We start from the raw sequence: 17,884 nt of genomic DNA on the forward strand, positions 1-17,884 counted from the left end.
CATTGCAACAAAACATTTTGCAAATCATGTGGGAGTACTAAAGATTTCACAACATATAACCAAAGATCCCTGGGTTTTCAAGTTTGAATTTTTAACAAAGTTGTCACCATTCACAAATGACGGAACTGATCATTTGCTTTGTAAACATTTCTCTGTGGATTACTTTCTGGCCAACTAGTCATTCATCTTATATGGCCACCTGGGTCACTTGTTCCAATCCTGTATCACCGACAGGAGTGCTTCCTAAATTAGTAGTGCATATAACCTATAGGAGTGTTTCCAGGGGGGCAACCTCTTTTTGGTTGGGGGACTTGATCACTCTTCTCAGTTTCAAGTCATCAAAACACAACAGTGCTGCTGCTTTTAGCAAAACAAATTTGGACGACTTTATTACGGTGAGGAATACTGAGTGAAGAAAGTTTGAAGTCGTAGGGAATGAATTGAAAACAATGGCTGGATGAAAGGCAGGAAAAAGGATATTGGAATTCTAAAGTATGGGGAAAAAATGAGCACAAATGCATACATTTTGTACATTTTATGCTAAACATGCAGAATGACTGATACAGTCCTTTAAGATTAGCATGGTGTGTTTTAACTGCTGCCATTAAAATGTACAACAGGTTCTTTTTATGAATGTCTTATGTCTCTTACACACCTTTTTCATCTGGTTTGTATTTTAGTCTTTTATACCCTCTACATGTTACACACTTGGAACAGCTTTCCCCTTGCTGTGATGACAAAGTTGACCTTGTCCTTGAACTTAACCTTAGACAAGAATAATTTCAGCTGCATTTACATTTAAGACCTAAAATGCTGTGTAGATCTGATTTTTTTGTTTGTTTGTTTGTTTGTTTGTTTGTTTTTTGGATGGCTGTTCATATCTGCTCTACATTGTAAGCCATTGCAGCTTTAATGAATTGAGGCATCTCTGAAATACCATCCAAGTCAGCCAATTTGACTGCAGTCTTTTAATTGCTGTGTCTCATTGTCATCCATGCTAACAGTAAATTAGCCAAGCTGCCAAATTTATGACTACTGTCTCAGGTGTTTTTCTTTTTCCAACTGCATCTCTGACAAAGTCTGATGTAAGTGTCATGACTTGGAATCTGATTTTGTAGTGCATTTAAATGGAAAAGAACAACACACACACACACACACACACACACACACATACATGATGTTTTACTGATTAAAAATCATCAACATCTGTGAGTGAAATAGGTCAGAATTGCATTATGAACATAGCCTATTACACGTGGGACAAAATATACTCAGGAGTGAAAAAAACATCACTCTATCCCCACAAAAAGGTGATCAAACCATGACATAACATGAGGCCAACTGGCAATTAAAACCTACATTACAGCTTCATCTCCTCTGCAAAAAACGGAAAAATGAGCAATATTTGCATCATGGCTTTTGTGCTAATTCAAATGATATTGAATAGCAATATTCATTCATGTCAAACATTAATGAATTCCTGGAACGTAACAATCCTTAATTCCTTCGTGTCAATATGAGGCATTACCAGACGGGGGTGTTTTTATGTTCTTTTATTAGTTCAGCTGCTAGCACAGCTGCTTTCCCCACATACTCATCCCTGTGCTCTTTGGTGCCTTGGACTCTTGCTGTACATAATTCCAACACAAAAGGCTTCAGAAAATGCACTCTCAGCCTCTTGTAAATGTAATTCATGGCAAGGCTGCAAAAGACTTTGATTATGCCTGAAATTTGATTTCTTCATAGGCACAGCCAAAAAAAAAAAAAAAAAAAAAAAGAAAAAGAAAAAGAAAAAAAAAAGAAAAGAAAAAAAAAACAAAACAGGGGGCTGTTGGCAAGCTTTTTGTGGTATACTGTGGTACATTTGCAGCTTGAGGAGAAAATTACCCCAAATGGTGTGAATATAGGTTAGGCAAAACATTACAGCTTTTTTTTATACACTAAAGAAGATTGGGAGTCAGTGCCTCATGATAAGGGAGCGTCAAAGCTTGAGCTCAACAATGGTGTGAGACATCTTATGGGAACTTGCTCATACCTCAGATGACATTGCTTTTTTGCGGTGTTCGATGCATGCATGTGTCCTTGCGTGCACTTGTGCATGCCTGTTTGCATTTGATTGAAGTTGAGACAGTGAGAGGGGAAAGAGGGAGGATGTATTTGTTTGTGCTCTTGCCTCTAGAAGCCTCTCAGATCTCTCTGGGTTTCACATCAGAAGGGTTTCCCAGCTGTGTGGTCATGCCCAGTGGCAAAGCTAAAAGTGCGTGTGTGTGTGTGTGGGTTTGAATCTGTGTATGTGTGTGTGTGTGTGTGTGTGTGTGGAGGGGGGCAATGCATAAGCACGCTCTGCCTGAACACATACATCATCTGCAGCTTGAAGAGAGAGAGCACAACAGTGTGAGGAGAGCGTAAAGAGACAGGGATACGGAGCAGACTTTTTATGAGCATTTCGGTTTGTGTGTGGGGAGCAGCAGACGAGACCTGGGGTCAGGCGTGGGCATGAACCTTCCATAAACTAAACATCTGACACAAAAGATTTAGACTGAGAACAACAACTGAATGATGTCAACAGAGAGCTAACCTAGCCCTGCATTCAGACAAACACAAATATGACTTGGAGTGACGAGTCCTGCCAGCCTTGTCAGATTTCCCGGCTGAACGGGTGTGCTGTTACGCAGAGTTACGCTTATCCAAGTCCAATTCCCTGCAAAGGGAATTACGACCATCATTTCAGAATTGGACTTGGATAAGTGTAACTCAGCAGCCAAGTCCTGCAGCCAAGTAATGAAAAAAGAACCATGTAAACAAACAAGTTTACAAGCAAGTGCATTTAAAAGGAAAACGCAAAATGCTTTTTGTCTTTGCTGTGCTGTCAAACTGATGCATTTTCTGGGTGTGCGCTCTTATTTTTCAAGTTTACTTCAGACACAATCTACCATACCTCCAGATGAGAATGGATTCTTGAGCACAATCACTTTTATGTGATATGAAGATAAATCTGAACTTAGCTAAGCTTGCTAGTGAGACGGCCTTAACCAAAATTAAGCTCAACAAAAAAATCTGTAAAATTCCCAGTTTATTGTCAACCCCAAGGAGGGATTCAGCCATTCCCCAAGCCATTCCTCAGCAGTTGAGCTTGACTGTACACACATCAGTCCAGTTTCTGTGTAAAACAAATGAATGGACTAATGGTGACTTGTTGATTGTGTTGACAAAATGATGAACGTCAGCCAAAGCATCACAACTGGACTGGGGCCTGATTGGCTCCACTCACTACAGAATTCCTGAAATCCTTCCAGGCAGGTCAGTTTGCAGCATTTGAATTGGAAAGCAGAGACAGAAAGTAGCAAAGCACATCAAGCTACTGCACTTGAGGAGAAATTTGAGGTACTTGCCCTTTGCTTGAGTATTGACTAGTGAACATTTGGTGAATATTTTACTCCTTTAAATTGATCTGACTGCTGCCCTACTGGTCACTTTGCAGAATAAGATTTGTTACATTCAAAATATACAACAAGCTCATAAGATATGATGCAGTGTAACAGTGTAAAGCAGCCAACAGTAGGCCTGTACAGCACAGTTAGAGCAACAGTAAGATACTTTTTAATACCACAGTTTAATACAATAAAATTGGATATAACAAAGGGCAATTTAAAAGAAAAGAAAACAGACAAAACCAACAAAACAACAACAGCAACAAAGAGCTATCACTCCTTGAAATAATGATATTTTACACAAAAAAGAATATTTACAGTTTAATATATCAATATTTTAACACTTTGAACGGATAATAACACAATGATTACTTTTACTTTTGTTAGGCAAGTACATTTTACCGCCAATACCTCTTAATCTTTTGCCTAACTGAAATTTTTAACACAGGATTTTTACTTTTAGTATTGAGTATTGCTACTTTTATCACAGGATTTGAATACCTTTCCCACCACTGCTGGAAAACCTCCACTCAACAGGTTAACCTCATTTGAATTTAGTCTTTGAATTCATTCAATACCACCCATGTATCTAAACTGCATTTATTTGCAAAATAAGATGAAAAGCAGTACTCTTATTTTGAGTCATAGCACATTTGAAGAAAATAAAAATAAAATAATGAAAAGCATGAATATGGGACCTTTAAGAATCAGATCGGTAAGAAAGCGTGGCTCTGCACCACCTCTGCACAGAGCACAATGAACCTGCATGTCGCCTTGACACAGTGACCCTTGTGCACTGGGAGGAGGACATGCCTACTGTAGAGAAGAGGATAGCCAGGGGACTATTCCATTTATGTCCCTAGAGCCATATGGTGTCATATAATGTAATACTAATGACCCTCTCTAGAAACAGCAAAAGCACTTCTGTTCAAGGTGGGATTGAAAACATTTTATATCATAATTGCAGGAGGGTGCAATATTAGAATATGTGGAAATGACTAATGTGCTCAAATATATATATTTGAAATGTTTTCATTTGGATACCATTGTGCTCTCATTCGCCGCTGTCGGCTGTTGCCAGGGATGCAAAATGCACTTAAAGGGATAGTTCACCCATTTTGAAAACTGTGATATTATTTCACTTCCCCTCTAGCTGTTCTGTAGGACAGTAGTGGTGCTATCTTCCTCTCATTGTTTCTGAGTGCTGGATACTGGCTGGATGCTCCAAATCCTCCTGCCATTCAACTGGACTTCCCCCCAACTAACAGAAATAGTTGTCTTAATTTAGTAAAAAAAAAAGAAAAAAAAAAAAGAAAAAAAAAAGGGTTAAATCACATTATAAGTGTGACTTTCCCAAACTAAAATCAACTTCAACAGTTGATCTATGAGCAGTTGATATGTTTTATGTCATCTCAGGCTGTAAACATTCTTTTACATATTTTACACATTACACACGCACTCAGTAACAATGAGAGGAAGATAGCACCACTACTGTCCTACATAACAGCTAGAGGGGAAATGAAATATTATCACATTTTTCATAATGGTAAACTATTCCTTTAGCTACAACAATGGCAGACAGTGTCAGTATCACATATCTTAGCTGAATCAATGTTACAACAATATGAGGATCGAATCAAAACCAAAACTTTTGGAAAGAAAAAGGACGAACAATTCAGATGAGGCAGCGTGGGAACAAGCTGTGATGTCCACATAGTGCAGCTCGCTCCTGTTCTTGCAAAGCTAACTTAGTCTTAACTTTGCAATGCTCTCCAAGTATTCTGAATATTTTGTTTAACTCCATGCCATTGCCGCCCTGTCACTGTCTTCTGTCTGTTTTCAACATCCAATTAGACCCGCACAGACCTTCCTCTCCCTCAGCGGTGAGCAGGTAATTATGCCATGTCTTTGAATCACTATTCCTGTTTTTCTGGTGTCTCTGTAGCCTACCACAGATGGAGCAACCGAGAAGAAAAGACCAAATTCTCATGGTCCTGGAGAAATCCATGGAATCTGACCACACACATTCACACCCTACATTCACCCTATATTCCAATAAATGACACTTGTTGTCTTGTCTTCCCTGCGCTGAAAATCAGACATTTGTGTTGAGTGACATTCAGTTTGTATAATTAGGGGATATTTCCCCCTAAAATCTGAGAAATTAGCTGATCAGTTAAAACCCAACGTGGTATTTTCATTTAGAGCAAACATGTATGTCTCGTCATTCCCTTGTGAAGTGCAAGGGGTTGTTGCTTTGCTTCAGTGATGCGATTTTTTTCCCCTTTACATATAATTCTGGTTATATATGCATGACTTTTATTCTCTACTGTAATATAGTAAAAAATATTCATAGTACCCCACACCCAACTGATGCCCACATTTGACTCCAGAAGAGGGGGCTGATGGGTGAATATCTGTGGTGAGCCCCAGCTGCGTCAATGCACACATAACATAACCGGAAATTATGCAATTTTGCCTTCAAAATAAAGCGTAGGTTTGTCGCCAGCACAGAATGTAGAAAAATTAAGGTGTATCCTTCAAAACAACAGCAATTAACAAGTTGAATTAAATGCAGAGTAAAACTCGAACTGTAACAGGCTACATAATGTCTTTGGAGTCTAGGTAAAATTTTGGCAGCCATTTAGAGTAGGCCTAGTCTTTATATTTATGAATTTATGCTACAAATCTGACATTTTGGGCATCTGACATTTTTTGTTGCACCTGCAGATTCTGTATTATTCTGTGTGTATTTCTTCTCATCATTTCCCCTCACCAATTTGCATTTAATAAATAACTAACAATTTCTTTTTATTATTTTTCAGAAGAAGGTTTTGCATTATTTTTTTTCACAAACAGCTTTCTAACATTTGTTTCTTTCTCTGAATTGGTTTTAGCCCATATTTGTGGTCAGTTGCCTTATGATAATTACCCGCTGAGGGTCATGACTCCTCCAAAGTGTTACTTATAATTAGCCTACAGCATGGGTGTTTTGCGTTATCCAAAACAAACGTTGCAATGCGTTCTTCAGTGAAGGCTTTTATTGTGAAAGGTATGCCCAGAACTATCCACGTCATATTCTGCCTCACTTCACAGCGGCGCGAGCCCCAGGCTTCCAAATAAGGAATCTGGTTGTTGTTGCGCGCGGACACACAGAGAGACAAGGACGCTCCAGAGCCGCGAGCGGGCTACTGCGTTTCCCTGAGACGCACGCGCTGGAAAGCACTAACCCTCTGATTTGCCGCTTCGTTAAACCATCAGTTTCACCTGGAAGACTCTAAGCTGAAGACAATTGGATTCTGATTGGGAGAATAACTTTTTGGGACAAATCTTGTAGTATTTGGAATAAACACAACTATTTTTAAAAGGAGTGTTTCCTCAGAAATAAGAGAAGAGGACGTTTCATATTGGAACAATGTAAGATAATAGCAGCCTTTGAAGGCTATTCTGGATTTTTAAACCCCTTTGGTGCCCTGGAACTACAGTGGGAACTAACGGGCATTATTCAGCAGCCCCTCTGAGTTTTTCCTTATTTTCATTTGTTTTGCTCAATATACCATTACAGTCTCTTCGTTCAGAAGAATGCGTTTTGTGGACTTATCCTAGCCAAGCTTTGGAATTGGTGAATGCCCTATGAAAGCACCAAGCCCTGACCACTGACATTATGCGTCAAAGGGACTGTTAACTTATTCAAGGTATGGTGTTTTTTTTTTTTTTTTTTTTTTTTTTTTTTTTTTACTTAAAATATTCACTTTTGTTGTTGACCCCCTTTATAAACACTGTTGCCCCATGTAACAGTTTGTAGTTTTGTCCGTGGTCTGTTTGGAGGGATAGCCTGCCTCGGGTTGTCACTGTGTGTTAGTTGGCAGTTTTGATAGACCTAAGGACAACCAGATCAGGAAACTATCATTGAGAAATAGACCGCCGTCAACTTAGAAATCCCCGTGGGGTTACATTCTGTTTGTTGTGGTTAGCCTGTTGGCTTCAAAAGGCTGTCAGGGAGGGAAATCTCTGACGGGTGAGTGGAATGTGTTAGAAATATGTGTAATCGGTTATTTTCGGTGTTTCCCACCGAACATGTAGGACTTACCAACACAATCAGCCAGTGCTCAGGGAGTCACCACGCTGGTGTTAGTCGCTGTCCGGGGTACTAAAGGCACTATCAACCGGTGAGGGTGGCCGCTCTGGTCCTCGCCCCGGAACGCTTCGCTCTGTACTATAGAGAAAGGATTTCGCCAATTTTCACACCAAAGCTGGCAATTTAATGACGGGGCGCTTATCTGCAGACAATGTAGAACCACAACAACAAGAATTAAGTTGCGAATCCGTAGGAGCCGCCCTCCAATTCGGCATACAACCAACACACCAAGCAGAAGCTATTTCAATACAATGTCAACTTTTATAATTGGCTCTCCTGATATTACCACAATATTTTTATTATTATTATTATTATTTTGTTTAAAACAAATGGCGGAGGGAGGTAGCGTGGAATGCAAACCTATTTCAGAAGTTTAAATTTTACTGACATAAGTGCTGCCTGCTCTACATCATATGTTTGCCGAATTTACCACTGGATCGTAAAGATTGGTAATAAAACGCCTCAGAGCTGTAGACCTACGCAGTGTGCACCGATAAACGAGGCAGCGCTTCTATGTTCGATTTTTTGAACAGAGTTTGGCTTTTGTTTTCTCTTTAAAACAGAGTGTAGGGCACGTACTGGGGCAAAACCTAGTCCCCACTTCGCGAGTTTGTCATATTTTATGACAGACTAGATTCTTCTCCAGTGGAACTGTCCACACAGTGATTTTTAGTTTTAAAAGCGTGAATCTGTACGTATCAAACAGGGCTGTTCTTCGCCCTATTTTGACATTGAACGTCGTCACAAGCAAACTTTTAAGCTCGAATGTGGACTTACACAGGCTTTTCCTCCCTTATACAACTCCTACATAGCTATACAGGCTACTGCAGGCTTATTTTAAATCTTAAAATCTTAAATCTTAAAATCTGAATGGTGATAACCCAAGTTGAGAAGCACAAGCAATCATGCCCGGTATTGCCCACTTAAAAAAAAAAAAAAAAAAAAGCAGAGGTAGCCAACGTTACTGTTTTCTTTGCGGTGGAGTAGGCAGATTTAAGCTTTGAGGCTATGATACACTATGATACACATCCTTGTATTACTGATGGCAAGCAGTCTTATTCACCACCAAATGAATTGTCATTCACTGACTCCCGGTGCAACGAGCCTCCTTCCGTCTGTCCTTGCAAGCTGCAGACTAAACAATGTCCATTCCCTGCCATCCTCTATGTGAGGACTTATGCGCCTAGTGATGGAAAATGCACTCAGAGACGTGGGGCTGCTTGCAAGTGTTTCAGAGGACAGGAAAACTTTTTTTTTTTTTTTTTTTTTTTTTTGCTTTGTGCAACAGTGCAACATATGGTTGTGTCAGTGCTCTTATTCCAGTTTTTTTCAATGATAATATCATGAAAACACCCTAGATATTCAGTCTGTCTTCAGACAGCTGCAGATTCCCGGTTAGTTCCCAGTTACTCGTGGGGGGGCGCTGTAAAAACACATAAATCCTTTCATCAGATAAAAACGCCTGTAGCTAGTAGTTGAACTAACTGATCAGTGTTGATTTATTGAGTAGCGAATAATGGGCCCTCCTTTCTCCAGGGATGGAGCTAGTTACACAGAGCCATGCTATGCTTCCACTGAAAGGCATGAGCTCTCAACAGGTGAGGAAGTGGTGCATTAAAATCCTGCTGAACAGATAGTTTGTTTCAGGCTTAATTCAGTTATAATTCATTTTTATTCAGTTTAATCAGGGACCATGTACAAATAGACTAAATTCAAGGAGGCAAAATGCATTGCACCAGATTTAGCTAAAGAGCTAATTTCCATCTGCAGTCCCAGAGGCGGGTAGATGTTAAAAACAGACGTAGAAAGGCCTATTGTAGCTTTTATTGCCATTTCAGCCCAGATGATGATGATGATGAGCTGCATGAGGTGCATTAGTGCACTATTACAGATCATGTTTGACTGGTATATGTTTATGAAGGCCATAGGGGTACCATTATCTTCAGAATATATAATAGATAGCTATGATTTGGTGCCCATATTGAATATCTTTAAATTACCATATTTATGCTAAATAACAAAATGTTTTCCCACCATCCTGAGACACTAAAAACTCTCCGCTGGAACCCAGAATAATGAAATTTGTCAGCCCCATAAAGCAGAGTGACACACAAACCACACCTACTGATTAACAAGGACACAGGCCTTTTGAATGAGCAATGAATTTTAAAAAAGCATTATTGGAAAAACGTAAGAAATACATACAATAGAAAATAAGTCTTGCTTCTCATTCTCTAGATTGTTTTTTGGATGGGGACAACATATCCGTATCCTATTCATTTAAAATGTTTAGTGGAATATCATCCTGATATGTCTGTACCCTAAGATGAAGTGGTGTATTTGCAATAATTTTTTTTTTTTTTTTTTTTTTTTTTTTTTTTTTTTTCAAGTGTGAAAGAACTGTATTTGAAATAATCATTTTTTTTTTTTTTTTTTTTTTTTTTTTTTTTTTTTTTTTTTATTACACCAAGTGGACATAGAGTACAGACAGTAAACGTTGAGTACAAACCACAATACACTACAACATAAACTTACAATGATATGTGTATGGGTAGGGTGTGTGTGTGTGTGTGTGTGTGTGTGTGTGTGTGTGTGTGTGTGTGTGTGTGCCTGTGTGTGTGTATGTGCACGTGCAGATGGAGAAACAAAAGGTATGGTGTTATTATGTCCAATATGGTATGGATAATCTAATGACGACAGCAAAAAAAAAAAGTAAAGTAAAGGTATAAATGAGAGGGAGCAAAACAAAACAAAGCAGAACAAAACAAAAGAAGACAATACAAAACAAATCAAAACAAAACAAAAACAAACAAGAAAAAAAGAAAAAAACAAACAAACATACATATACCTATACATACACATGTTATACATATACATACATATATATACACATACACATATATATACATATATATACACATATATATATATATACATATATACACACACACATATATATATATACATATACATACACATAATAAAATAATATGATATGAGCTAATATAGCATATCATGATGTGATGTAGCACAATACAATAACATTATATAATAATCCATTATTATATAATATATAAAATATGACCCAATATAAATCAATATAACATAGTAATGACAATCATAAGAATAATAATTGATTTATGTATATATATTAATATACTGATATCTGATGATATGTACCTAGATGTTTATCTATATGTTGGTAAATATTGTGGCGAGGGATGGGGCCAGACCGGGGCATCAGGGAGACGAGCAAGAGGCCCCCCGCCCGGCCCAAAGTAGCACGGCCTGGAGTCCCAGCAGGAGAAAAGGCGAGACGGCAGCGGAAGGGACCCACCCCCCCACCCCTTTTTTTTTTTTTTTTTTTTTTTTTTTTTAAATGTATTTATTTGTTTATTTATCCATTTCCCCCTTATTATTAATTTTTTATATGGTTTTGATTTGGGGGCGATCGTACCTTGGGCCGCAACCAGACCCAGAGGTGGCTGCTGGCTCATTGCAGATCTGACCCCTTGTGCCTCTTCCTGGTCAGGGCAACCCCCAGAACCTTGGGAGGGAGTCTGCCCGCTAAGGAGTGGCATTATTTTATTTTATATCTATTATATATATATATTTTATATATATATATATATATACATATATACATATATACACACATATGTATGCATGTACATATATTTTTTTTCCCTCTTCTTTTTTTTTTTTTTTTCCCCCTTTACTTTCCCCTTTTCTTTTTTCCTCTTTTCCCCTTGAGAGAGGGAGAGAGGTGGGGCCCATCCACCCCGCCCCCACCCGCCCCCACCGGAGGTCCCGCCACGCCCCCAGAGAGCCAGGCACGGAGCCCCCGCCCACTCCCACTGTCAGCAAAACCAGTCCGGCCCCACCCCCCGCCTTTATTTTGTTATAATAATGTCATTGTCATGAGTACCGTTAAGCTGAATTTCAGTAAGAAACAATAGTTATACTGATGAAATAAAAATGACAAAAATAGTAACAACACTAATAATTATGACAGCCATAATCATAGTCGTAATAATTATACTAGTATAATAATATAGTCACTATCATTGTACTGGTAATCACGATCCTGAACAGGGAAGGGAGAACATTGATGGTTAAGTATTAAGTATATGGAGTGTAGCAGCGAGCAAGTAATAATAGTAATATAATATAATGCAATATAATATAATGATAATGTTAGGGGCTGCAACTAATGATCCCTTATATAATATAATATAGTATGATATAATAATGCTATGAGTTTAGGAGGGGGGAGAGAACAAATAAATAGATAAATAAATAAATAAATAAATAGATAAATAAATACATACATACATACATACATAAAAAGAACAAGAAAAAAAATATATATATTTTTTGGCTACTTGGTTACTGGGGTTTGAGGCTTTGGATCACAGGCATGGTTGTGTAGTTTTTAGATTTAACTTTTCAAGGAGAAGAGGGGTCCAGGTTTCTTCAAAGTGTGGGATTTGGTCTTGGAGACATGCTGAGAGTTTTTCCATTGAGATGTGCTCTGTTAAAAGATTTAACCAGTGTGCAGTGTTGAGTTTATGTCTAGTTTTCCAGTTCAGGAGTATGGTTTTTTTGGCAGTGGCTAGAGCAGTGAGTATGGGTTTAATGTTGTTGGGTGTTGATTTAACTGTGGATAAGTCTCCAAGCAAACACAGAGTGGGGGATAGTGGAAGGGTACACTCCAGTAGGTTGGAGAGTTTGGTAATTATGTCTTTCCAAAAACTGCTGATTGGAGGGCAGAGCCACATGGCGTGAAAGTAGGTATCAGGAGTGTTGAGTGTGCAAGATGAACATATGTCTGAGTCTATGAATCCCATTTTATGCATTTTATGTTGAGTGATATGAGTTCTATGGATTACTTTGTATTGTATCAGCTGTATATTAGTGTTTTTGGTCATTGTGAAGGTGTTATGGCAGATTTGTGTCCAGAAATCGGCATCGGGGCTGATCAATAGGTCGCGCTCCCATTTTTGGGTTGGGAGTGTTATTGTGGTGTCTGTGTTTATTAACAGTTTGTATAATTTTGAAAGAGTTTTATTTGTGTCTTTGAGCCTAAACAAATCTTGTGATAATGCAGGTGGGTCTAGACTGTTGTTTGTGATATTGAGTTTGGATTTGAGAACCGATTTTAGTTGGAGATAGTGGAGATATTGATCAGTCCCAATGCCGTACATATGTTTCAGGTTGTAAAAGGTGATAAGGTTGTTATTATGGAAGATGTGATGTAGATGTGTGATTCCGCTTTCCTTCCAGGTGGTGAAGTTGAGGGGTGCATTATTTATTGTAAAGTCGGGATTGTGCCAGATGGGAGTGTATTTGCAATGGGTTAATGTAGAATTTGTAATTTTGTTGATTTTCCACCAAGCTGTCAGAGCTGTCGAAATTGTCAGGAATTTGAAACAGTCGTGGCGTTTTATGGTTGTGTTTAGAAATGGTAAGTCAGATAGCGGAATATTTTTGCATTGAGCTTGTTCGATTTGTGTCCATGAATGGTTCTGTGGTATGTGATTAATCCATTTAGTAATATACTGTAATTGGTTTGCTAAGAAGTAAAAGTGAAAATTTGGTGCTTCTAATCCTCCATTGTTTTTACTTTTTTGAAGTGTTGTTAGTTTAATTCTAGGTTTTTTATTTTTCCAGTAGAATTTATTTGTTATGGAGTCAAGTGATTGGAACCAGTTGGTGGTGGGTTGAATTGGGATCATTGAGAAGAGGTAGTTGATTTTGGGTAGTATTATCATTTTAACTGATGCTATTCTGCCTATAATGGAGAGGGGGAGGTTCATCCAGCGGTTTAGATCGTGTTCTATGGATTTTAATAGTGGGGTAAAATTCAATTTGAACAGCTCTGACAGCTTGGGGGAAATATTTATACCCAGGTATTTGATGTTACCCATGGGCATGTGAGGATGGATGTTTGGGGATGCAACGTTTGAGTAACCTTCGTGTAACGGGAGAACCGTGGATTTGGTCCAGTTTATGGAGTAGTCTGATAACAGGGAGAATCGGTTAATGAGCTTAATGGATTCTTGTAATGAGTTTGACGTGGTCTGTAAGTATAATAATATGTCATCAGCATAAAGGCTTATCTTGTGATGGGTGTTGTGGATGTGGATACCTGTGATATTTTCACTTTGGCGGATGGCAGCTGCAAGAGGTTCAATGAAAATGGCAAAAAGTGACGGAGAGAGTGGGCATCCTTGTCTTGTTCCCCTTTGCAGGGTAAAGGGTTGAGATATTATTCCATTGGTTATTACTGTGGCCATGGGGGATGTGTATAGTGTCTTAATCCAGTGTATGAATGATTCCCCAAACCCAAATTTGTGTAGTGTGGCAAATAGGAAGGTCCAGTTTACTCTGTCAAAAGCTTTTTCGGCATCAAGGGAAACGATGATGTTTTTTTGATTATTTAATGTGGTGGTATTTATTAGATTGAAGAGTCGGCGCATGTTGTCAGATGAATGTCTTCCTTTGATGAATCCTGTTTGATCGGGGTGTATTATGAGTGGGATGACCTGTTCAATACGGTTCGATAGTGCTTTACTAATTATTTTTAGATCTGTATTGATAAGTGAGAGTGGGCGGTAGCTTGAACATTGAGTTGGGTCTTTGCCTGGTTTCGGTAATAATGTGAGGAGGGCTGTGTTCATGTGGTGTGGAATTTTGGACTTATTTTTGATTTCTTGGCACATTCTAATAAAAAGTGGTGAAATAGTATCCCAAAAGTGTTTGTAAAATTCTGCAGGGAAGCCATCAGGGCCGGGTGCTTTGTTGTTGGACATTTTATTGAGTGCTTTGAAATATTCGTTATGTGTAAGTGGTTTATCTAGATTGTCTGCATGTTCTCTTGTTAATTTGGGAAGGTCTAAGTTGTTTAGGAATGAATTAATATCTGTTATGTGGGGTTCATGGTCTGAGGTGTATAATTTGTTGTAAAATAATCGAAAGGTGTTGTTGATATCTATATCGGTAAACACTGGGTTTCCTGTTGAGTCTATTATTGCTGAAATTATTGATTTTTCTTTGTTACACTTAAGTTGATTTGCTAAATATTTTCCAGATTTGTTATTATATTCAAATTTTTCATGTCTTAATCTTTTTATCAGGAATTCTGTTTTTTTATTAATTATGTTATCTAGTTGGAATTTAACTTCTCTAAGTTTGTTGTGGATTATTTCAGAAGGGTTGTTAGCATATGAGTCGTTTAGTTTTTTTAGTTTTTCTTCTAAGTCTTTTTCAGTGGCTGTATCTTTTTTTTTCTTGTAAGATGCGTATGATATAATTTTTCCTCTCAGTACTGTTTTTGCTGTTTCCCATAAAAGTGTTGCAGTGGTTTCGGGAGAATCGTTTATTTCAAGAAAGGATGCCCACTCCCTCTTAAAGTAGCTATCAAAATCTGGATCTTTGAGTAGTGAGGTGTTGAAGCGCCAGCTATTTGCAATAATTTTGATATATAATTGTTTAAAAAAGTGCTTTTTTGTGACAGTACCACAGAGAAGCGTATATGTCAGGCCTGCTACAGGACGGGATGGTACATAGGGCTTGTCTGCTCCTAATGACAGGACAGGAATTTTCTGAACTGTGGATATTAGCAGTCAACTGTTTTATTTGCAAGGAAGAGAGCAGATAACATAAATAGACTCAACACTAGAAGTGCCCCGACAGCCTGCTCTGGCTTTGAGTTGCGGACAGGGATGGGCTGAGACAAGCCAGCGACATAACACAGGCCTTTTCAGAGGCATCCATGCGTGCTTTTTTAACCTAGATGTCCCTCTTTGTTTCTGTATCTTACATTTCCCCCGCTACCTTGGAAAATACCCTTGTCGCCAGCCTACCCTCCATCTTCTTATCCCCGTCCTCTGATCACTCTAAGCCCTCCAAACAAGGCCATAGTGTCTCAGGCTATGTGCCATCAGAGAACCTCATATCTGAATTACTGACATCAGAGGGAGAGAAAAAAGACACTGAGCAAGAAACTGCGAGAGAGTGGAGAAAGAGGTGAGAGATGAATAGATGGTAAGGAGGAGAGGAGTCAGCGGAACGATAGAAGATGGATTAAAGGCGTGATAGAGAGGGACTGTAGACACAGGGCTTTATGACATAGACAGACAATGCTATTCTGCTGCCTCTGAGCTTCACAGATCTCTTTGTGTGTGACACCCTCCATGCTTTGGAGTAAATACACAGTGATCACTCAGCACAGACAGGCACGTCAACGCACACACAGAGAAAAACACACATGGAAACACTTGCAGGCAATTTAAAGGCAAAACATGCCAGCGTCCCCTGTACTGAAAGTTCTTAATGGCTTAACAACAGCACTGTGGGGAGAATGTCTTTTGCTTCGAGCGTCTTGGAGGTTGACCAGATCCTGCAAAACCATTGGCTCCTCTAATTAGGGTCTAAACGAGAGGCTTGGGAAAGCTGCTTAATGAGGCTTGGCCAATGTGCAGAGTGAGGAGACGGGATCTTAGTTTGACGACCATGTAACAGCCACAAAGCTTTAACATGCCCAGTGCAAGCCTTCGTGTTCAATTCCAAATCACACATTTTTTAAATTTATTTTATCATTCATAAGCCACAGTGTACATACACCTTACTGTGCTTGCTTAGAAATTGAGGACAAAACATAAAAAAGTCAGACTTATTTCTACTGTGGTCCTCAAAGTTCAAGATGGCATCAAGTATGCATAGCATATGGAAGCACCAATTCATAAGAAACAGAAAAAGACACAATCCATATCATAGAATCTGCACAACATAATAACAAAATCGTATGACTGCTCATGTCTGTTTGAGAATTTAAAGCATATCCATTGAGTGACAGATGTCACACACCACACAAGCTGTTGCCCAAATATGGATTTTTGTGGCTGAGATTTGGTGTCAGCATTGAAATTTGCTCTGGTCCTGTGCTGGGGCAAGTAGGGGCCTCTAAGATCTGACCCTGATTTTGGCCTGTTTGTGACCCATGAGCAAAGAAAATGAACACACCTAGACAGTGCATAGGCCCTCATTCTTTGTTGTATCTGAGCCAGGGAAAATGTGTTGTGTGGGCTGGTTCTGGGCCAAAGGAGTTTTGTGATGTGGGTGGTGCATGCATAGGATCATGCTACTTACAACAGATATCATAGAAGGAACAAGTCCAAAAGTAATGCAGTTTGTATACAAAAGCTATTGTGTTGACAAAGTCTCAGGAAACGAACAGTGGAATACAGGATGTGATGCAAAATTAAGCTTCAGAAGCCACATGCAACATGGAAGCAAACAATTGCCCAAATATGGAATTCCCTGTCAAATGCATTTCTCTACGGAGAAAATCATTGAGGTTTTCACATCATCATTCATGTCACAGTTTGTGATTTGAGATGGAATTTAAAACTTGGACCTTTTTATCTGCACGTCCCTCTTTTAAATAGGACTGGATTCACTGACTTCTGCTGCCACTTTGCAATCAAAATAGGCTAATTATTTTGCTCACAACAAGCTAACATTGACGAGCATATTTTGTATGTTACAGCTGGGTGACCTTTGGTTGCAGAATTTTAGATTATGGTCATTTTATTTTGCTACAGATGCACAAAAATACCTGGTATACAGGGATATATACATGTATAAAATGGTAAAAGTATTGCACAATGTAAAATTACACTAACAGGTGGATTTATTTGTGCAAATGCCACTCGATATACAATATATGTGACAGGTCATTATGGGTAGCAAACCACTTTACCTTTAGCAATTTTATTTTTAAAATTACACATTTCAGATTATAATGAGATGTCGCAAAAGTGCTAACAAATCAGAGACAGATGATTACAGGATTTTAGGCCTATACTAGGATTTGACAGCACTGTTCAATAGATATGAGTTACAAATAACAAAAGATGTGTTTTTATGCAGATAGTCCTCCCACTCAGCATGGGTTAGTGTTTTTGCTCACATAGAAGGGACTTAAGTATGGCCAATTGTCGTTTTGATGCTGAATTTTCAAGTAGCAATGTCCGCAACAGCTGATTACCTGAGAGCAACAAGTCAGTTATTTTGCTTTGTTTCCATTTTTGTGTCTTAATTGTAACAACTGTGTCAGATGAGTGATGTATAATTTATTTAAATTCTAACATAAATGTTTAAATACAAGTCTCATGAAGGTTGCATGCCTCTGCATCTAATTTTGTGCCATATATCCTTATAGCTTGCTCTGGAACAGAGAAAATAACACTTCCATGCAGTTTTTGCTTTTCATACAGATTAGCAAACATCAGATCTGTGTCGCGTGAGG

General features: G+C 38.6%; 1 protein-coding gene across 1 annotated transcript in view; it reads left to right on the plus strand.

Moving 5' to 3' along the window:
- The first annotated feature begins 6,638 nt into the window (after nt 1-6,638).
- adgrb1a (adhesion G protein-coupled receptor B1a) overlaps nt 6,639-17,884 on the plus strand; it is a 140,212-nt gene continuing 128,966 nt past the window's right edge. The window contains exon 1 of the mRNA XM_030071915.1: nt 6,639-7,126. The gene's annotated coding sequence lies outside the window, so the exon portion shown is untranslated. The remainder of the gene's footprint in view (nt 7,127-17,884) is intronic.

Source organism: Myripristis murdjan, chromosome 16 (genome assembly GCF_902150065.1).
Source record: "Myripristis murdjan chromosome 16, fMyrMur1.1, whole genome shotgun sequence".
Classification (NCBI taxonomy): domain Eukaryota; kingdom Metazoa; phylum Chordata; class Actinopteri; order Holocentriformes; family Holocentridae; genus Myripristis; species Myripristis murdjan.